The sequence below is a fragment of the Lacerta agilis genome, chromosome 8, assembly GCF_009819535.1.
Source record: "Lacerta agilis isolate rLacAgi1 chromosome 8, rLacAgi1.pri, whole genome shotgun sequence".
NCBI classification, from domain to species: Eukaryota; Metazoa; Chordata; class Lepidosauria; order Squamata; family Lacertidae; genus Lacerta; species Lacerta agilis.
The window spans coordinates 71,749,967-71,771,840 of NC_046319.1; positions in this window are offsets into that span (position 1 = coordinate 71,749,967).

Consider the following 21,874-nt stretch of genomic DNA (forward strand, 5'->3'; position numbering starts at 1 on the left):
AACCATTGATAGACTTATCCTCTATGAATTTGTGCAATTCTCTTTTAAAGCCATTTAAATTGGTGGCTATCACTGCCTCCTGTCAGAGTGAGTGCCATAGTTCAACTATGTGCATTGTGAAGGACTTTATTTTATCTGTCCTAAATTTTCTGTCATTCAGCTTTCAAGACCACTCGTGTACCCCATATGCCCCAGCAGACCATTGTTTGCGAATCAAAATCCTATTTTATTGCTCTGTTCTTTTTCTGTTGGCAACGCTTCCTGGAAGCAAGAAAACTACTTGCTCAGTAATTTCACTGAATTTCGCTGTCAGCAATTTGGTTATTTTTTCCTGCTTAGTGTTTTGTTTGATATAGTACAATTTTCATACATGACAACTTTTTCATATCATGTCCACCACTTCCCCATTATCCCCCCCCCCCACTTTTTGGTGGTGGTGGTGGTGGTGTGTGTATGTGTTGCACATTTAGTACAATCAATAAACATTATCAGTCATATAGACTCAGATATTTTGTTTGCTACTGGGTTAGGGGCAAAAAGGTGTCTGTAATTACTTCAGGCTAACAGAGGAACAGGGTGCAGTTTCAAGCTTCTTGCCTTCAACAACATAATTGTGCAAACTGCTTGGAGATGTATTTATTTTTGACTAAGTGGTCTATACATTTTGTTAAATAAAGATTGTTCAGATATTTTTTTTGCTTGACAAAAAAGCAGGATCATCTAACCCCCCCCCCCCATTCCAGAAGCATAGTTATTGAAACCCAGGCAGCATTCACTCCAAACATTTAATGCACTATGATACCACTTTGAACAGTCACAGCTTCCCACAAAGAATCGTGGGAGCTGTAGTTTGTTAAGGGTGCTAAGAGTTGTCAGGTGACCTCCTATTCCCCTCTCAGAGTTGCCTGTGAGGAGGGATTGATTGTTAAATTTCTGTTCCCCACCTTGACTTTCTGAAATAATGTGAGAACAGAAACACAGTCGTTCTTTGAAATTTTCACTTTACCAAATTTTGTGATGCAGTTCTTCAATTAAAGGATGTTTACAAAATTGCAAAACGTGAGCATCAAAATGAATCAATTAGTGAAAATTAATAAATTAGTGATAATCACATGCAGAAATGCATTATATTCTGTAGGGTGTGTGCTTGCAAAATTTTGTACATTAGTACAAAGTGCATATGAAAAGATGTTTATAAGGAGGAATTTGTACAAAGGTGCTGGTGAATTTTCACGAGGATTTAATTACAAATTGGTGCAATATGCGGAGAACTGAACAGAAGATTGGGAACATGAGAAATCGAGAGAACCCCAAGGGACACATCTATCCATTTCTACCTTTGCGGCCTAGGGCCCTCGTATTTATGGGATCACCTCTCCTGGTATGCTCCGCAGAGGACCTTAAGGTCCATGAATAACCATAGTTTAGTGGTCCCGGACCTTAAGGAATTCAGACTGTCCTCCACCAGGGCCAAGGCCTTTTCAGTGATCGCTCCGACCTGGTGGAGTGCTCTGTCCCACAAGACTAGGGCCCTACAGGACTTAACCTCCTTCCGCCGGGCCTGTAAGACAGAGCTATTCTGCCTGGCCTTTAATCTGAACTCAGCTTGATCCTTTATTTCCCTTCTCTCCCCCCTCCCCGTTTTATGAAGATTACCCACTCTGGGACCCCACAGCTAATTATCCCCTGGCCTTCTAGCTGGCCCAAGTAGGACTAATTTAGCCAGCTAGCCCTGGTGACTATATAATGTTTATTGGATGGATTTTCCCCAAATTGATTTTTGCACTTTGAATTTTATTGTTATTCATGCTTTTATATTATATTTTATTTTATGCTGCTTTTATATTGTATTACAATTAAGTGTTTTAAATTTGTTGTTAGCCGCCCTGAGCCCAGGTTACTGAATCGGGAAGGGCGGGGTATAAATAAAAATTTAATTAATAATACCTGTACTGTAGGGTGGGCTGAAATTACAGAAATGCATGATGCCTGTAATCAATATTAACCTACAGTAGTTTTGAAATAAAGGCACCTATTAACTCTTCTTTGGTTCCACCATTTGTAAGGCAGTGGCGCAACTCTATTCAATACTGGTGATAGCAGGCAAATTCTGATGGAGACAAGATGATTGTTGATTGTCATACAACCTCCCCACAAGGAAATTAGAATGGATGCTCCAAAGTGGTTTAATAGTCCATCCTTCTTCCCAGGAAATTCTGGAAGATTCAGCCCTGTTTGGGGGAATGGAGCCTCCTAACAACTCTCCAAACCTTTAATAAACAACAGCTCCCATAATTCCTTGTGGGAAGTCACTACTGTTTCAAGTGGTATCATAGTGCTTTAAATTATGCTGTGCAGACTCTGTTAGCCCAGCAATGGAAAGAGGGTACAACTCCGACCAAAGAAGAGTGGCAGACAAAACTGATGAACTATGCTGAGAGTATGGAAGTGAGAGCTGGACCATAAAGAAGGCTGATCGCCAAAGAATTGATGCTTTTGAATTATGGTGTGGGAGGAGACTCTTGAGAGTCCCACGAACTGCAGGAAGATCAAACCTATCCATTCTTAAGGAAATCAGCCCGGAGTGCTCATTGGAAGGACAGATCCTGAAGCTGAGGCTCCAATAATTTGGCCACCTCATGAGAAGAGAAGACTCCCTGGAAAAGACTCTGATTTTGGGAAAGATTGAGGGCACAAGGAGAAGGGGACATCAGAGGACGAGATGGTTGACAGTGTTCTCGAAGCCACTAACATGAATTTGACCAAACTGCCGGAGGCAGTGGAAGACAGGAGTGCCTGGCATGCTCTGGTCCATGGGGTCATGAAGAGTCGGACACGACTAAATAACTAATAACAACATACCGAGATGGCAAAACTTACAGGAATAATTAGACACCAGGAAGAGGAAGTCTTTAGTAAAGAATGGGGAAAGTTTATAACTTATTTGTATTGTAAACAATTACATACATGGTAGGATTGACAGAAAACTTGTAGTAAAAATTAGAACTATGGATTAACAAAGGATTTATAAAACTAGAGTTATGAAAGAGATGCAGAGGGGGAAATCATTACATTAAAATCCAAAATGGGGGGGAGAGGGAAGTCAAAAGGGATTCTATGTTTATGTATTTAATTCATTTTTTATGAAAAATAGAAAATGCAAAAATAAAATTTATATGTTTTAAAAATCAAATGTAGGGTGTGAAAGTAGCCTAAATCACACTGCCGCAGAGCAGTCCTCATTCTAGGATGTGGGCGACCCTTAGGCAAGGTTTCCTAAGTCAGGGCCCCCACACTCTTGCCAAGGCATTGCATGCCCACTTACTTGCCCTTTCTTTTTGGGCCCAATCTATGCCCATTGGTGTCTGGCACTCCCTGGTACGGAGCCCAACAAGAGGTGGAGCCAGAACCAATGCCCAGCGAGACTAATTCTCATTTTCTCCCACTATCCTCCTTGCTGCTATGCTCTACAAGGGAAACCCTGAGCTTAAGCGGGGGGGGGGGGGAGAGAAGCTGACAGCCAGTGCCACCCCCTGCACTGGTTGTAAGGTATGAGGGCAGGCAGGAGGAGAGTTGACTAAGGCCAGAGTGAACCCCTTATTTCATCCTATGAATTCTGTTCCTGTTCAGTGAGTGAAGCAATATTGCTCCATTACATCAATGAGGGGCATAATTCAGAAGCCAAACAAGAAAGGAAGTATCTGAAGAAGTGTGCATGCACACGAAAGCTCATACCAAGAACAAACTCAGTTGGTCTCTAAGGTGCTACTGGAAAGAATTTTTTTTATTTTGTTTCGACTATGGCAGACCAACACGGCTACCTACCTGTAACAAGAAAGGAAAGGATACATGCATACATACATACATACATACATACAAGGACCTCCCCAACACACACACACATATTGGGGTTTCCCCCCTGTGGTCTTTGGTTCTGATTAGGTAAAGGTAAACGACCATTAGGTCCAGTCGTGGACAACTCTGGGGTTGTGGCACTCATCTCGCTTTACTGGCCAAGGGAGCTGGCGTACAGCTTCCGGGTCATGTGGCCAGCATGACTAAGCCGCTTCTGTCGAAACCAGAGCAGCGCACGGAAATGCCATTTACCGCCGGAGCGGTACCTTTTTATCTTCTTGCACTTTGACGTGCTTTCAAACTGCTAGGTTGGCAGGAGCAGGGACCGAGCAACAGGAGCTCACCCCATCACGGGGATTCAAACCGCTGACCTTCTGATCAGCAAGGCTATGAAGTGGAATCTGAGAGGGGAAAATCATCCTCTCCATGGAGAATCTTTTAAGGTAAGATGATTCTCTGTGGTGGGTACATGGGTGGGTTCCTCTTCTGGCATCTTGCTCCAGAAGCCTCTCAAATCTTCTCTATGCAGAATAGTAGAGTAGATACAAGGTGGGAAACCTCCAGCCTGGGTTGAAGTGCAGCCTGCTGGATCTCTATTTCCTCATCAGCCATACTACTTCTCTCTATGACACGCATCTTCCTTGAGGTATGTTTTGGCCTTGCTTGACTGTATCCTTGACCTCCAATAATGCCTCGTGTTCACCTGGTTAGAGCACAGAGAAGGGTGTGTGGGAATGTGTAGAAACTAACCTGCTGTACAAGTTGAAATCTGCATTCCTTGTTCTGACCACTTTTGGCTCTGCCCCCTCGCTTGCCTCTGGCATGTGGCCCCTAATATATTGCTCAGAGGAGAATGTGGCCCTTGGTGGAAATGTTCCCCACTCCTGGAGTGAAGTATTTGAGTTGGATTTTAATCTGAGCTGGAGAAGAATTCAGGGGTCTAAAAGGCTTGCATCTCACAAGTAGACTTTAAAAAAAACTATTTTTCTGTACTTGAGGAAGATTACAGATACTCCTGGAGAATAATTTTACATGGTATGAAACATGGGCACACCCTTCCTGCTTTAAGATAAAAGAACCTTGTTAAATTATTGTTTTTATTGTTCACTATCTGCTTTGGGAATGTGGTTTATTGAGGCTATCAATGACCAAAGTAAATAAATTCAAGCTTATGTCACTTACAGCAACTTAACCACACCTCCATAGGTTTAACTCTTCCTGAAAAACATGGATCTGAAGCTTAACTCTTACAAGGAAAAGTGCTAGGAAGAAGCTCTGGAATTTATTGTTTATCGTGTTCTGTTCGTGTTCTCATCCTTTGCATGTGGCATTACCAGGAACATAAAATTTTATTGCATTGTGATAATACAGGATTATTATATTATTCATCCTGCAATGTGTCTCATTTCCTGAAATGGAGTCATAAAACAGTATTTGAGATTAAAGGTCAGCCCTTTTACTTGCAGCGAGCAGCAACTGGTTAGCCATATCTATCTTAATCTCCCTGGCGTGGGCCTCCTGGAAACTTAATTAGGGAGCTGGGAGAACCTCCCACTGTCTACTGCAGATAACATCTGCCCCTGGATTAATCCATCTCACTCTGGCTAGGCAATCTTGGATGTGGTAAAACTGTCAGTCATGGTGCATGGGAAATTTTGTTCTCAGAATCCCCATGAACTGATTGATAAGTGAGAGATACCGTATTTTTCGTGCCATAGGACGCTTCGGACCATAGGGCGCACCTCGTTTTTAGAGGAGGAAACAAGGAAAAAAAATATTTTTCTGGTTTTCCTCCTCTAAAACCCATGGTTTTTTTTTTGAGAATCAGCTCAAAGTTTTACAGCTTTTTTTTTGCAAAGGATCAGTTCAGATTTGTGCAGCTTTTGCAAACAAACCAGTAAGCACCAGTACAAACCAGTACAGACCAGTAAGCACCAGTAGAAGCCAGTACGCACCAGCAAGTAATAGGAAGCAAGAGGAAAGCAAACCAGTAGAAACCAGTAAGCACCAGTACAAACCAGTACAGACCAGTAAGCACCAGTACAAACCAGTACGCACCAGCAAGCAATAGGAAGCAAGAGGAACACAAACCAGTATAAACCAGTAAGCACCAGTACAAACCAGTACAGACCAGTAAGCACCAGTACAAACCAGTACGCACCAGCAAGCAATAGGAAGCAAGAGGAACACAAACCAGTACAAACCAATAAGCACCAGTACAAACCAGTACAGACCAGTAAGCACCAGTACAAACCAGTACGCACCAGCAAGCAATAGGAAGCAAGAGGAACACAAACCAGTACAAACCAGTAAGCACCAGTACAAACCAGTACAGACCAGTAAGCACCAGTAGAAACCAGTATGCACCAGCAAGCAATAGGAAGCAAGAGGAACACAAACCAGTACAAACCAGTAAGCACCAGTACAAACCAGTACGGACCAGTAAGCGCCAGTAGAAACCAGTACGCACCAGCAAGCAAGAGGAAGCAAGAGGAAAGCGAACCAGTACAAACCAGTAAGCACCAGTACAAACCAGTACAGACCAGTAAGCACCAGTACAAACCAGTACAGACCAGTAAGCACCAGCAAGTAATAGAAAGCAAGAGGAAAGCAAACCAGTACAAACCAGAAAGCACCAGTACAAACCAGTACAGACCAGTAAGCACCAGCAAGCAATAGGAAGCAAGAGGAAAGCGAACCAGTACAAACCAGAAAGCACCAGTACAAACCAGTACAGACCAGTAAGCACCAGCAGGTAATAGGAAACAAGAGGAAAGTAAACCAGTACAAACCAGTAAGCACCAGTACAAACCAGTACAGACCAGTAAGCTCCAGCAAGTAATAGAAAGCAAGAGGAAAGCAAACCAGTACAAACCAGTAAGCACCAGTAGGTAATAGGAAGCAAGAAGAAAGCAAACCAGTAAGGACCAGCAAGTAATAGAAAGTAAGAGGAAAAGTAACAGAAAGCCCCAAATGGCTGAAAAACTCAATTTCCCAGGATCCTCAGCACTTGCAAAGGAACTACTATGCAAAGGGCCTAGGCGGGGCAGGAAGGGAGCTAGCTCCCTTATCTCCCTCCCAGATCTCCTGCAATCAGCTGTTGAGCGGGTTCTTTTCAACACTCTCTTTCCCTCTTGTTAGCCTTTAGCTCTTTCTAAAACAGAAAAAGCAGGATCTGCCTTTCCTCCCTGGGCAATTTGGCTCCAGGGACCATGCATTCGCTCCATAAGACGCACAGACATTTCCCCTTACTTTTCAGGAGGAAAAAAGTGCGTCTTATGGAGCAAAAAATACGGTAAGTGGTGTAACCAGAAGGCTGAAAAAGTGCTCACCAGGGCAGCTTATCTCAAAGGCCCTCTGTGGCAATCTCCCTCTGTAAAGGTAGGAGTGAGGTGTATATATATAGTGTCTGGAGAAAGTGTCTGGAGGGAGGTGCAACTTTTTTAAAACAGCAACAACAACAACAAACCAATTCTGAATATAAATATATAGCACCCCCATGTTAGGTGGCTGGAGAGAAACCAAAATCCTCTTCTATGTTCCATGACTTGCATTTTTTTTAAAAATCAAAGTGTGCCTAGATCAGGGGTTGGCAAGGTTTACCTCGCCTGGGCCAGTTCACTTGTATGGAGATTGTTCCGTGGGCAGGATTGCATCTGCGCATACACGATTTTCAGCATCTGTGCAAACACAATTTCTGGCACCGTGGAACCAAGTCCCCACTCCATGCTGTGCCAGTTTAGTGTCGTGCTCAGGGACTCGCCAAGTGGGTGGCTTGGTTCGGGGGTGGCTCGTGGGCTGTTTAAACAACCCCCATGGGTCGCTTGTGGCCCATGGGGCACAGGTTGCCAACCCCTGGCCTAGATAGCCTTTTCTTAAAATACAATACATCTGCTGGGGGAGTGGGTAATGGGTTCAATACTGGATTGGAGGAAAGGACTCAGGGAGTACTAATGGTCCACAGGTTAAGGGACACAATACTTGCTTTTCTCGATCTCTGGCAATCCACACTACACCACTGTGACTCTTAACCTGCTATAGGACACTACATTCCAGCCACTCAAAATCAGAAGAAGAGGGGATTTCTTTTGGGGGGAGGAGATGCAAGGGCCAGATTCAAAGGCATGTGTCTAGGTGCACATATATAATAAAAAGCAACATAAGATGTATGAGGTTTTATTTTGTTAAAAAAATGAAAAGTGTTTTCCTTACTGCAGTTAAGAGAAGGAGCTGGATAAGGAAGGCTCACTGGGCGCTGTGTTAGTTAGCAGACCCAGCTATATCTTATCTTGCATGCAATAAATTTGCTACCACACAAGTGAAACCTTCCATTTCTTTCCCTGTCCAAAGTTCTTTATCATCACAGCTAGAGTGCATCTTCACAGAAAGCAGAAGTACGAGAATATTCAAGAAGTCAGGGAGCTGGCTGTGTGTTGCCTTTCCTGACTCAGTCCATTATTGGCCATTATTTGATGGATCTGTTTCCTTCCTTTCCTTTTTATTCCCCAGCTCCGGCGCTCCCTTCTGCCTAATAATAATAATAATTTATTTATACCCTGCCCATCTGGCTGGGTCTCCCCAGCCATTCTGGGCGGCTTCCAACAGAATATTAAAATACAATAGCTTCCCTAAACAGGGCTGCCTTCAGATGTCTTCTAAAAGTCTGGTAGTTGTTTTTCTCTTTGACATCTGGTGGGAGGGCGCTCCACTGGGCAGGTGCCACTACCGAGAAGGTCCTCTGCCTGGTTCCCTGTAACCTCACTTCTCACAGGGAGGGAACTGCCAGAAGGCCCTCAGAGCTAGACATCAGTGTCTGGGCTGAACAATGGGGATGGAGATGCTCCTTCAGGTATACTGGACCGAGGGCATTTAGGGCTTTAAAGGTCAGCACCAACACTTTGAATTGTGCTAGGAAACGTACTATGAGTTAAATGGAAACCGTGTACAGTGGAGAGCTTGTTTCTACAGGCTCCCTGCAAGAAAAACAACCCCAACACTACCCCTTACACACACCAGCTACAGGCAGTTGTCATCCACCAAGGGGGTGAGGGGCAAGGCCAGTCAGCAGAGCTACAGCTCACTTGTTTGCACTTTCCCCACTAACATGCAGAGGTGCCATGGTCCAGGGTCATGGATTGGCTGGAGACCTGTTACGCTTTCTACAGCTGGGTCCCAGCAGGGTCCCTGTTTCCAGTATCCAATCAGAATGAAAGGGGAGCTTTTTTATCTACCGAGCAAAAAGTCTTGTCAACCTTTGTACTGACTGGAACCAAGCAGAGAGGAGTCAGCCACTGAGGATTGGCTCCTAGGGTCACTCTGGAAAATGCACATGGGAACTACACAGTGAAGGAGATGTAAAGGTATGTAGAGATGCAGGTGGCGATGTGGTCTAAACCACGAAAGGTCGGTGGTTTGAATCCCCATGACAGGGTGAGCTCCCGTTGCTCGGTCCCTGCTCCTGCCAACCTAGCAGTTCAAAAGCATGCCAGTGCAAGTAGATGCATAGGTACCACTGCAGCGGGAAGGTAAACACTGTTTCCATGCGCTCTGGCTTCTGTCACAGTGTTCTGTTGTGCCAGAAGCAGTTTAGTCATGCTGGCCACATGATCTGGAAAGCTGTCCATGGACAAATGCCGGCTCCCTCAGCCTGAAAGCGAGATGAGCACCACCACCCCATAGTCGCCTTTGACTGGACGTAACCGTCCAGGGGTCCTTTACCTTTTACCTTTAGGAGTTATGTGCCGTGTTTCAGTTTCCACCATTTTTCGGAAAGTGCAAACTAAGTTGTTTAAATGTAAACTGAATCAAATTTCTCTTCTGTTCCTTCCACACACACATACAGACACCTTTCAAACATGTGTTAAGGAGGCAGCTGCTGCTGCTCTGCTGTCTTCATTGGTTGCCTTGCATGAGCTGCTGGGGCTATGTGTAGCTCAAAAGGGCGGACCGAGAGGTGTGAAGGAGCCTAGGAACTTCAGCTCTCAGAATGAGAATGTTCTTGAGACCTGGTAGAGCCAGCTTGCAGGTACACATTTTATTTTTAATACAGCTCCTTTGCCTTAGACTCCACATAGGTGGGTCTCAATCCTCATGTAGGTGAAGCTTCAACACAAACTCCTGAGGAGTCACCCTTCTTCTATCCACCCAACCCTTTCCTGGAGGTTGCTTCTGCCTACTGCTTTTCTTCCTCTTTTGCTGCCATCTGTGTCCTTGCCCACCACGACCCACCAATTCAGCAGCAGCAACCTCCACTGCCACCTCCTCCTCCTCCTCTGCTTCCCCTTCCTCCGCCAGTAGCAGCTCCTTGGTGCCAAAGCACCATTTCGCCAGCTGTGGCTGACAGCTCTCCCTCCCTGTTTTTCTCTGTCCCCTGCAAGTGTGAGGGGAGGGAGCAGCTTTGCTGGCATGCCTGCAAGTGAGAGAAGGAAGCAAGAGAGGGAAGCAAGCGAGTGAGCTAATGTGGCCTGAGCAGTGTCAGAGCGTATGCAAACGCCGCTCTTCAAAATGGAAGCACCAGCAGCGTTTGGAGAACTCCTTTCGATGATATGCACACCTGCAAACTTCTCTTGCTTACCATCACGCTGGAAAAGAGCTCTAAGCAAGGATCAAAATGCAATTCAGCTGGCTTCTGTTGCAAGCCAGATTCAGCTGATCAAAATCTATCAGATGAACAACCTTTTTTTAGTTTACGTGACATGTTTTTTAATATGATTTCCCTCTAAGAACAGCAAGGTTCCATGAAAATGGGTCAAATACTGAATTTACACATTTTCACCTCCATTTTTTACCTCATAGCATGAAGGGCAAGTAAAATAATAGCAACAACAAAAGCTAATTCCATTGGTGGAAATGCATGCCTTGCTTAACCCCCTCACCCCAGATTTCCCCCCAAGCTTTTTTATTTGTTTTTACTGAAGAAATATAAAACAACAATTTCCTCTGGACAGACACATGGTCAGGTCCAGGGAAGGCTGCATGGATACAAGAATGAAACTCTTCTTCAGTGCTAATTTGATGCATGTGATTCATTAAAGGAGGATCTTCATCAACAGGAGCCCAGGGAGTGCCAGAAGGATGAATGGAGCTGCCTCAGAGGCCTTGTTACATTCAACCTTTGTAAGAAGCCCCACATCTTCAAAAACCTCCCCTATCTGTTTTGTTGCATTTCTGCATCCTGCTTCCGTAAGGCATAATTTCCTGAATGTTGTGATGTTGATGTTTGGTGCTGGATATAAAACAAAACAAAAGGAAAAAATAAAGACAAGTGATAAGTTGTCACAGTTCAGAGCCATTATGTCCCAATAAAATTCACCCATCCATTTTCTCACTTTCTGGACTGATATGGAACTCAGAACCCAGGGATCTTTGGGTTTTTTTGCAGCAGTTTTCAGCTCAAAAACAGTACAAAATTCATACAAAATGTACATTTTAGAATAAAAGGCAAACAAGAATGATGGTGCAAATTAAAAAATGCTGAATCTTTGGAACCCAAATTAGTGCGCTCTCTCTCTCTCTCTCTCTCTCTCTCTCTCTCTCACTCACACACACACACACACACACACACACACAGGAGCCACAGGAGTCCTGTTCAAGTGTTCATTTTGAATGTCTGAAAGATTAAATGGGAATTTGTGGTTTGAGCTCCTCTGGCTGAATGATACTATGCAAACTGGGTGTACTCCCTGGCCAAAAGTAGAATTGGCATTAGTCTAAAGAAGGCTGCCTGACTAGTCGATTGGGGACTTGGTCCATCAAGGTGCCTGATCATGTCTTGGAAACCTTACCCATGAATATGGTAGCCCATTTTGGACCAGCACTCATCAGAGGACTTGGGCAGGGCACACAATCCTCCTTCACATGTTCAGACTGAATGCTCTGCTCCACGACATATTCACAAAGAAGGATCTCAACTTTGCAGCTGAGCACATGCTTTGAAGGCTTGTTGTTTTAAGTGTCTCGGGCTGTAGGGCTGGGTAAGAAAACTGTCTGAGACCTCAAGAAGGGGCTTTTAGTCAGACAGTTCCAGGCTGCGCCATATAAAGAGAGCTTCATATGTTTGTATGATTTGTGCAACTAGAATCATATAATCTTAGAGTTGGAAGGGACCCCAAGGGTCCTCTAGTCCAAGCTTCCTCAAACTCAGCCCTCCAGATGTTTTGAGACTACAGTTCCCATCATCCCTGACCACTGGTCCTGCTGGCTAGGGATCATGGGATTTGTAAGCCAAAAACATCTGGAGGGCCAAGTTTGAGGAAGCCTGCTCTAGTCCAACCTTCTGCAATGCAGGAATCTCAGCTAAAGCACCCATGACAGATGGCCATCCAACCTCTGCTTAAAAATCTCCAAGCCAGGGAAGCAGAACCCACCACCTCTCATGGGAGTCTGCCCCACTGCTGAACAGCTCTAACTGTCAGAAAGTTTTTCTGAATGTTTAGTCGGAATCTGCTTTCCTGTAACTTGAAGCCATTGGTTTGAGTCCTACCCCCCAGAGCAGGAGAAAACAAGCATGCTCCCTCCTCCATGTGACAGCCCTTAAGATATTTGAAGATGGCTATCATATTTCCTCTCAGTCTCCTCTTTTCCAGGCTAAACTGGGGAGCTTATTCATTCATCTGGCCTGGGTTATGATAATTCTCACTCACGTGAAGGTGCATACAAATAAGTGGCACAGATATCTTCTCCAGCAGAGCAATCCACTTTATCACTGGAACATGTTTTCCCTATGGCACTGCAAACCTCACATTGCAAGGAGGCACCTGGAAGAGAAATTATGTTCAAATGTCTGTGTAATTGGTTTGGGGAATAGGAGTAAATCCTACCTGTGTGGATAATGAGAATACCCTGGGAATTTTACTTTACCCACTGTGGAACAGGCCTTCAATTGCTCCTGATCAAAATATGAATGGAGCAGGAGGTCAGGAAGATCTCCCTTGCCTTAGATGGCCTTTGAGTCCTTCCAGTTCAATACAGTGGTACCTCGGGTTACATACGCTTCAGGTTACATACGCTTCAGGTTACATACTCTGCTAACCCAGAAATAACGCTTCAGGATAAGAACAGAAATCATGCTCTGGCAGTGCAGCAGCAGCGGGAGGTCCCATTAGCTAAAGCAGTGCTTCAGGTTAAGAACAGTTTCAGGTTAAGAACGGACCTCCGGAACAAATTAAGTACGTAACCAGAGGTACCACTGTACATACCTTTGTCAAGACAAGCTATCCCATGCAAAATGAAAGGATTCCAGCTTTGAACTTGTTCCACCTTATTAATTCCTTCAGGACAATTCCCCTCTGGGGTGTGGAAAGAAAATCAACTACTAAGTCCTCACCAGTAGCGAGAAGCAGGTAGAAGAAGAAGAGTCCCAGGAGACCTTGCATGGTGAAAGAAGTGCAATGTTGAAGACTCAGTTGATGAAATAGATTTTCTGGGCTAAAGGATCTGCAGAAACATTCAGAGAATCAGCATGGAAGCACTTTCAAAATTAGAACTCACTGGAGTTTCTAAAATGCCAGTTCATCATTGAGGTGGTGGAGTGATGGCTTTGCTGACGTTTCCCATTTCCTCATCTTCTAGCGGTAAAGCATTTACATGGTATGGGGAATGGTGCTTGTCATCTCCTAGTACAACTAAGGCACTCACAGAAATAAAAAATCAGTGGTCACTGGTGTTTGGTCCCCGCTCCTGCCCACCTAGCAGTTCGAAAGCAGGTCAAAGTGCAATTAGATAAATAGGCACCGCTCCGGCAGGAAGGTAAATGGTGTTTCCATGCGCTGCTCTGGTCTGCCAGAAGTGGCTTAGTCATGCTAGCCACATGACCTGGAAGCTGTCTGCGGACAAATGCCAGCTCCCTCGGCCTATAGAGTGAGATGAGCACCACAACCCCAGAGTCATCCATGACTGGACCTAACAGTCAGGGGTACCTTTACCTTTTTACTCTGGAAGTGAGCTAGAGTTCCTCTCTGACATGAGAATTTATTAATTGTTTTAAAAATTAGTTTATTAAATTTGTATTCCACCCTTCCCCCGAAGACCTCAGGGCGCTTCATAGATAAAAATACAAAATACATACCGGTAATAAAGGGAAGAACAAAAACAAAACAAACCCATAACCCTCCTCCCACAAACACATTTAAAAGGACAGAATTTTAAACAGGCAAAAACCTGGCAATGTTTTTGCCTGAAGAGCATTCCACAGATGGGGAACCACTGCATAAAAGGCATGTTTTCATGCAGCCACCCTCCAGACCTCTGGTGGAGAAGGCACACAAGAAGGGTCACCCATGATTCATATGGGGAGAGGCAGTCTTGCAATGTCATCTAGTGGACTCAAGGGACAGCCCATGATATCATGTGCTGTATTCACTACCCTCTGTAGAGACTTTCTGTCTGTGGCTGTCAGGCCAGCATACCACACTGTGATACAATATGAAAGGACACTTTCTATTGTGGACCGGTAAAAGGAGTTCATCAGTTGTTGTTTAACATTATTCTTTTGCAAGACCCTGAGGAAATGGAGTCTCTGTTGGGCCTTTCTGACCACCTGAGTTATGTTGATTTTCCAAGTGAGGTCCTCACTAAGGTAAACTCCCAGGAATTTAAAGGAGGAGACTCTCTCCACACCACCCCCAATATACAATGGGGCAGGTTCCTCTCTCTTCCTCCGAAATTCCAACACCATCTCCTTTCTCCTACTAATATTTAGGTGCAAGTTATCTGTAAGCACCATGTGCAGTAGATACTTTTTGAACCTCTCCCCTGTACACTGCTTCATCTCCACCTGCAATTAGGCTCATCATGGTAGTATCATCTGCAAACTTAATAATTACTGTAGATGGATCGGATGATATGTGTACAATGAGTACAGGTAGGGACTTAGCACACATTCCTGTGGAGTGCCAGTGCTAAGCTTCAGGGAGGTAGAGGTAACAGATATAGGCACAGCTGGGCCACCAGGCGAAACTGATGGAAGGCACTCTGCACCATTGAGGCTATCTGAGCCTCAAAGCAACAGCAATGGATCAAGAAGGCTCCTGCAAGCTACATACTCACTCCTTCCAAGGGAGGGCAACCACATCAAGAACAGGCAACCTCCCATCCATCCAGGCTGGGGAAGCACCCACTAACAGTACCTCAGTCTTATCTGGATTGAGCTTCAGTTTGTTGGCTTTCATCCAGTCTATTACCAAGGTGAGACACCAATCCAGCACATCCACTGCCGCGCCCGTAGATGTACAGAAGATGTACAGCTGTGTGTTATCAGCATATTGTTGACAATGTACTCTGGATAGCCTCACACAGTGGTTTCATGTAGATGTTAAACAGCATAGGGGATAAAATTGAACCCTGAGGAACCCCACATTGAAGGCTCCATGGGGCTGAAGAGCACTCTCCAAGCATCAACCTCTGGAAACGACCATCCAAGTAGGACAAGAACAACCACAAAGTGGTGCCACCCACCCCTAACTTGAACAGCCTTTCCAGAATGATACCATGGTTGATGGTATAGAAACCCACTGAAAGGTCAAGGAGAATTAACAAGGACACTCCATGTGTTTGCCTCAAATGGGCCAGAACCTTGGTTAAAATGGATCTAGAAAATTAGTTTTCTCCAAGAGTGCCTGGATCTGGTTCACAACCATTCACTCAATAACTTTGCCCAAGAAGGGGAGATCGGCAAATGGCTGGTAGTTACTTAGATTTTCTGAGTCCAGGGAAGGTTTCTTACGGAATGGTTTTGCCACTGCCTCCTTCATATTCAGGAAGCAACACAATATCTTTGTGTTAACACTGGAGAAAATCATTACAAACTGCTTTATCAATGGTACATGTGTAAAATTTTCACTGTGTGATTATTTAAGTGTTTAATAGGTGGATATTTGAAGGTGGACATGGAAGATATTTCCAGTATTTGTCCAATTATTAAAATCTTTAGAGGAGAGGTAGTAGAGATAATATTAATAAGAACTTGCACATTGCCATTGGGCCCCGGTAATTTTATTAGAGTATTTTGACCCACAAATAAAGAGTAAATGCAGAATCTAAGAGTAGCTGCTGGCATGCTCTTTGGGGGGAAAATGGGAAAACAGTGAAAGGAAATAAAAATAAATGGTATCAATAATGGATAATGTTACAGAACTGATTATCGTTGCAGAAAGTAGACAATAAAGATGGGTTTTTTAAAAGGGTAAATAGAATCCACTTACTGCATTTGCAGAATATAAATGTAACTTAAATATGGACAAATATAATGTTTTTTCTATGTTGTACAACATTAAACAAATTATTATAATATATCAATTATATGTAGGTATTTCGCTCTTTTCTGTAATTATTGCATATATATCTGTCATATAAAAGGGATGGTTGAACTTACCACAATTTTTCAGGGAGTGCAGGTAGGGTGTTTCTCAGTGCAAGGTAGAAAGGATGTCTTTCTCCAACACCCCAACATCAGGTACGGAACTCAGATGCCAACCTTTATAAAGTGAGTCATTGTGTGGTTGGTGATTCTTTCAGTTTCTTCCTCTTAGCTATTCTCATACCTATTGTTAATCATTACACAATTTAGTGTGCTCTCAGAGTTTCCATGAACATGGATCAAATCTTGCATGTGCACATGCATACAACAGGATTAATCAATAAATAGGGCCCTGGTTGCACACAAAGGAACATAACCCTTCTCCTCAGCTGACCTGATAACCAGGGACGGGTCTCTTCTAGCCCCCCATCAGGCCACTGCCATTACTATGATTTTACATGTTAAAATGCTACTTTGCTTCCATGGGATGTGGTGATGGCCTTATAAGAGAATAAAGCAGATGGGTGGAGGATAGGGCTTTCAATGGTTATTTGTCATGAATGCAATGGATTGCTTCCAGAATCAGAGGTAAGATCAGAGGAAGAACTACAACCGACTGCCCTCCCCGTGGGCTTCCCAACAGCACCTGCAAGCCTTCTCTGGAGGCTTACAAGTGAATCTCTATCAGGAGCAACAGCCAGAGTGTAAGTTAGATGGTCAATGAATCTTTCAACAAGTGTTTTACATTGAGATCTTTCCCATTCTGCATCTGTATTGGAATAGTTTTTTTATGATGCTTTGAAGATTGTGTTCTTGTCGTTTTACAGTATCACTTCGCCCTAATGTCCCTGGGCAAGTTACAACAATTTAAGCACAACATGAATATTAAACCACAATGTTACATAAGATCAGGGCCGGATTTAGGTTTGATGAGGCCCTAAGCTACTGAAGGTAATGGGGCCCTTTATATGTCCAGCTGTCCTTTGTCAACAACAAATTGTCGCTTTTTGTGTTGAATATATGCTATATTGTAATTTATGGACCTAATAGGTATCTAAAGCCATTTGCACGTAACAAAATATGTATTTTATCAAATTAATTGTTGAACTGAAATACAATTTTGGAAATGTACATCCAGTTTTTTTTCCTTTAATTTTTTTTGGGGGGGGCAAGAGAGTGGGGCCCCAAGCTATAGCTTGTTTAGCTTATATGTAAATCCAGCACTGCATAAGATTAAAACTGTTTTTTTAAAAAATAAAATAAAATATTGAAGTACAGAAATAAGTTGGGTCCTAAAAACTACGTCTCAAATATAAAAAGCCAGGGTTAAGAGGTGTTTCTTCAGAATTCAACAAAAGGTAGATGATGAAGGTGCCCAATACATCTTTGTGGGGAAGGAGTTCCACAGTTTAGGCGCTGCTACAAAGAATGTCCACTCCCTGACCACCACTCCCTGACCACCACTCCCTCAAACTTCTGAGGGTAGTGGGACACCCAAGAGGACACTACTGAAAATGTATAAATTACTATTGGAATAATACACTAAGAATGAGGAGGTTAAAGGGGTGATGATACAATGGGCTAAAGATTTTGGATATAATATTCAGTTAGAATCTTGGGAAAGGTTGTGGAAAGAAGGCATTAATTTTACTGCATGCAGTGCACTTAAAGAAAATGTTACAAAAATGATGTATAGATGGTATTTAACACCAGCTAAACTTGCTAAAATGTACAAGACAAGAACCAATGAGTGTTGGAAATGTAAAGAAAGGGAAGGTAACTTTTACCACATGTGGTGGACTTGCAAAGCGGTAAAGGATTTCTGGGAAATGGTATATAATGAGTTAGAGAAAATGTTTAAAAATACTTTTGTTAAAAAAACAAAACCAGAAGCCTTCCTATTGGCTATAGTGGGTGAAGAGATACCAAGGGAAGATAAAAGACATCATCCAAATGTCAAGGACTAAATGGAGAAAACAGCACGCAGACCTAGTGTGGGAGGAAAATATCCTTAAATAAGAGCCATGGGGGAATGATCAATGGTCTTCAATGTCTGTATACTAATGCACAGAGCATGGGAAATAAACAAGATGAACTTGAGCTCTTGGTACAGAAAACTAAATATGACATAATAGGCATCACTGAAACCTGGTGGGCTGAGTCTCATGATTGGAATGTAGTAATAGAGGGATACAATCTATTTCAGAGAAATAGACCAAACAGGAAAGGAGGAGGAGGAGCGTTATATGTCAGGCATGTGTATACCTGTGAAGAGATCCAGGATTTGAAACTCCAAAGCCAAGTTGAGAGTATCTGGGTCAAAATTAAGGGAGAGAAAAATAACAGAGATCTCACTGTGGGAGTTTACTATAGACCCCAAAAGCCAAACTGAGGACACAGATGATGCCTTCCTGGAACTGGTATGAGCTTTCGTGTGCATGCACACGAAGGCTCATACCAGGAACAAACTCAGTTGGTCTCTAAGGTGCTACTGGAAAGAATTTTTGATTTTGTTTTGACTATGGCAGACCAACACGGCTACCCACCTGTTCCTGGAACTGATGGCCAAGCATTCAAAAGGAAGTGAGACAGTAGTAATGGGGGATTTCAACTACCCTGATATTTGTTGGATGTCAAACTCAGCCAAGAGCATAAGGTTGAACAGATTCCTCACTGGCCTTGCAGACAATTTCATTGTCCAGAAAGTGGGAGAAGCAACAAGAGGATCAGCCATTTTAGATCTGGTCCTAACCAATAGTGATGACCTAGTTAGTGGGGTAGAAGTGGCAGGATCATTAGGTGGGAGTGACCATGCTCTACTGGAGTTTATTATACAGCGGAAAGGAGCAACCAAGCATACTAATACTCAAATTCTAGACTTTAAGAAAGTTGACTTCAGAAAACTTAGGGAAATGCTGGGTGAAATCCATGGACGGAAATACTAAAAGGGAAGGGAGTTCATGATGGTTGGGAGCTTGTTAAAAGGGAAATATTAAAAGCACAACTTCAGGCAATACCAGTGAGACGGAAACATGGAAGGTGCCTAAAGAAGCCAGGGTGGCTATCTAAAGAACTTTTAATTGAGTTAAGATTTAAAAGGGATATGTACAAAAAATGGAAAAATGGGGAAACCACCAGAGAGGAATTCAAACAAATAGCCAGTACGTGTAGAGACAAAGTCAGAAAAGCTAAAGCACAGAATGAACTCAGGCTTGCTAGAGAGGTTAAAAGCAACAAAAAGGGCTTTTATGGGTATGTCCGTAGCAAAAGGAAGAACAAGGAAACACTGGGGTCACTTAGAGGAGAAGATGGTGAAATGCGAACAGGGGACAGAGAAAGGGCAGAACTCCTCAATGCCTTCTTTGCCTCAGTCTTCTCCAAGAAAGAAAACAGTGCCCAACCTGAAGAATATGGAGCAGATGATTCAGCAGGGGAAACACAGCCCGGAATGAGTAAGGAAGTAGTACAGGAATACTTGGCTAATTTAGATGTATTCAAGTCTCCAGGGGCAGATGAACTACATCCAAGAGTATTAAAAGAACTGGCAGAGGTGATTTCAGAACCACTGGCAGTAATCTTTGAGAATTCCTGGAGAACAGGCGAAGTGCCAGCAGGCTGGAGGAGGGCAAATGTTGTCCCTATTTTCAAAAAGGGAGAAAGAGAGGACCCAAACAATTACCGCCCAGTCAGCCTGACATCAATACCAGGAAAGATTCTAGAGCAGATCATTAAGCAAACAGTCTGTGAGCACCTAGAAAGGAACGCTGTGATAACGAAAAGTCAGCATGGGTTTCTGAAAAATAAGTCATGTCAGACTAACCTGATCTCATTTTTCGACAGACTTACAAGCCTGGTAGATGAAGGGAATGCTGTGGATATAGCCTATCTTGATTTCAGCAAGGCCTTTGACAAGGTGCCCCATGATATTCTTGTAAAGAAGCTGGTAAAATGTGGGCTAGACAATGCTACCATTCAGTGGATTTGTAACTGGCTGACTGACTGAACCCAAAGGGTGCTCATCAATGGCTCCTCTTCATCCTGGAGAGAAGTGACTAGTGGGGTGCCACCACAGGGTTCTGTCTTGGGCCCAGTCTTATTCAACATCTTTATCAATGACTTGGATGATGGGCTTGAGGGCATCCTGATCAAGTTTGCAGATGACACCAAATTGGGAGGGGTGGCTAATACCCCAGAGAACAGGATCACACTTCAAAATGACCTTAACAGATTAGAGAACTGGGCCAAAGCAAACAAGATGAATTTTAACAGGGATAAATGTAAAGTACTACACTTGGGCAAAAAAATGAAAGGCACAAATACTGGATGGGTGACACCTGGCTTGAGAGCAGTAGCTACATGTGAAAAGGATCTAGGAGTCTTGGTAGACCACAAACTTGACATGAGTCAACAGTGTGATGCAGCAGCTAAAAAAGCCAATGCAATTCTGGGCTGCATCAATAGGAGTATAGCGTCTAGATCAAGGGAAGTAATAGTACCACTGTATTTCGCTCTGGTCAGACCTCACCTGGAATACTGTGTCCAGTTCTGGGCACCACAGTTCAAGAAGGATACTGACAACCTTGAAGGTGTCCAGAGGAGGGCAACCAAAATGGTCAAAGGCCTGGAAACAATGCCTTATGAGGAACGGCTTAGGGAGCTGGGTATGTTTAGCCTGGAGAAGAGAAGGTTAAGGGGTGATATGATAGCCATGTTCAAGTATATCAAAGGATGTCATATAGAGGAGGGTGAAAGGTTGTTTTCTGCTGCTCCAGAGAAGCGGACACGGGGCAATGGATTCAAACTACAAGAAAAACGATTCCACCTAAACATTAGGAAGAACTTCCTGACAGTAAGAGCTGTTGGACAGTGGAATTTGCTGCCAAGGAGTGTGGTGGAGTCTCCTTCTTTGGAGGTCTTTAAGTGGAGGCTTGACAGCCATCTGTCAGGAATGCTTTGATGGCGTTTCCTGCTTGGCGGGGGGTTGGACTAAATGGCCCTTGTGGTCTCTTCCAACTCTATGATTCTATGATTCTATGACTGTTTATGTATGCAACAATTGCTGCAAGAATTCTTTTAACCCAAAAATGGAAACAACAAGAAGTACCAACGAAAGAAAAGTGGCAGATGAATATGATGCACTTTGCAGAACTGGCAAAGCTGACAGGAAACATCCAAAACCAGCATAATCAAGTATTCCAAAAGGACTGCAGTAAATTCATACGATATCTGACAGATTATTGTTGTTGTTTTTTAATAGGAATTTTATTGGCTTTTTTCCAAAACAAAGAACGACAAAACACGTACAACACACAAACATAACAATCAAAACATAATAAAAAACAAATATAACCCCAGTAAAACACCAATAATTCTTTTTCTTGTTTAAGACAAAAAAATAATAATAATTCTTGTTCGAATCAATACTGGGTGACTTCCCCCGTTTTCTCTCCTTTGGTTCCAATTCCCATTTACTTTAATAACTTCTCATCTCTAAAATTCAAATCATCCAAAAAAGAAATCTAAACATACTTCTCAATAATTAATTCTAGTTCAAATTAACCTGTTACTTCTTAACTAACATCTTACATCTTATTTCACTTAAACTGCTGCAAATAAAAGAATTCAGATATCTCTTCTCTAGTTCAAAAACTTAAAATCTTAACACACCGGCTTCAGGGTACCATAATAAACCATCCTAATTATATTTTAGATATTTCACCCTAT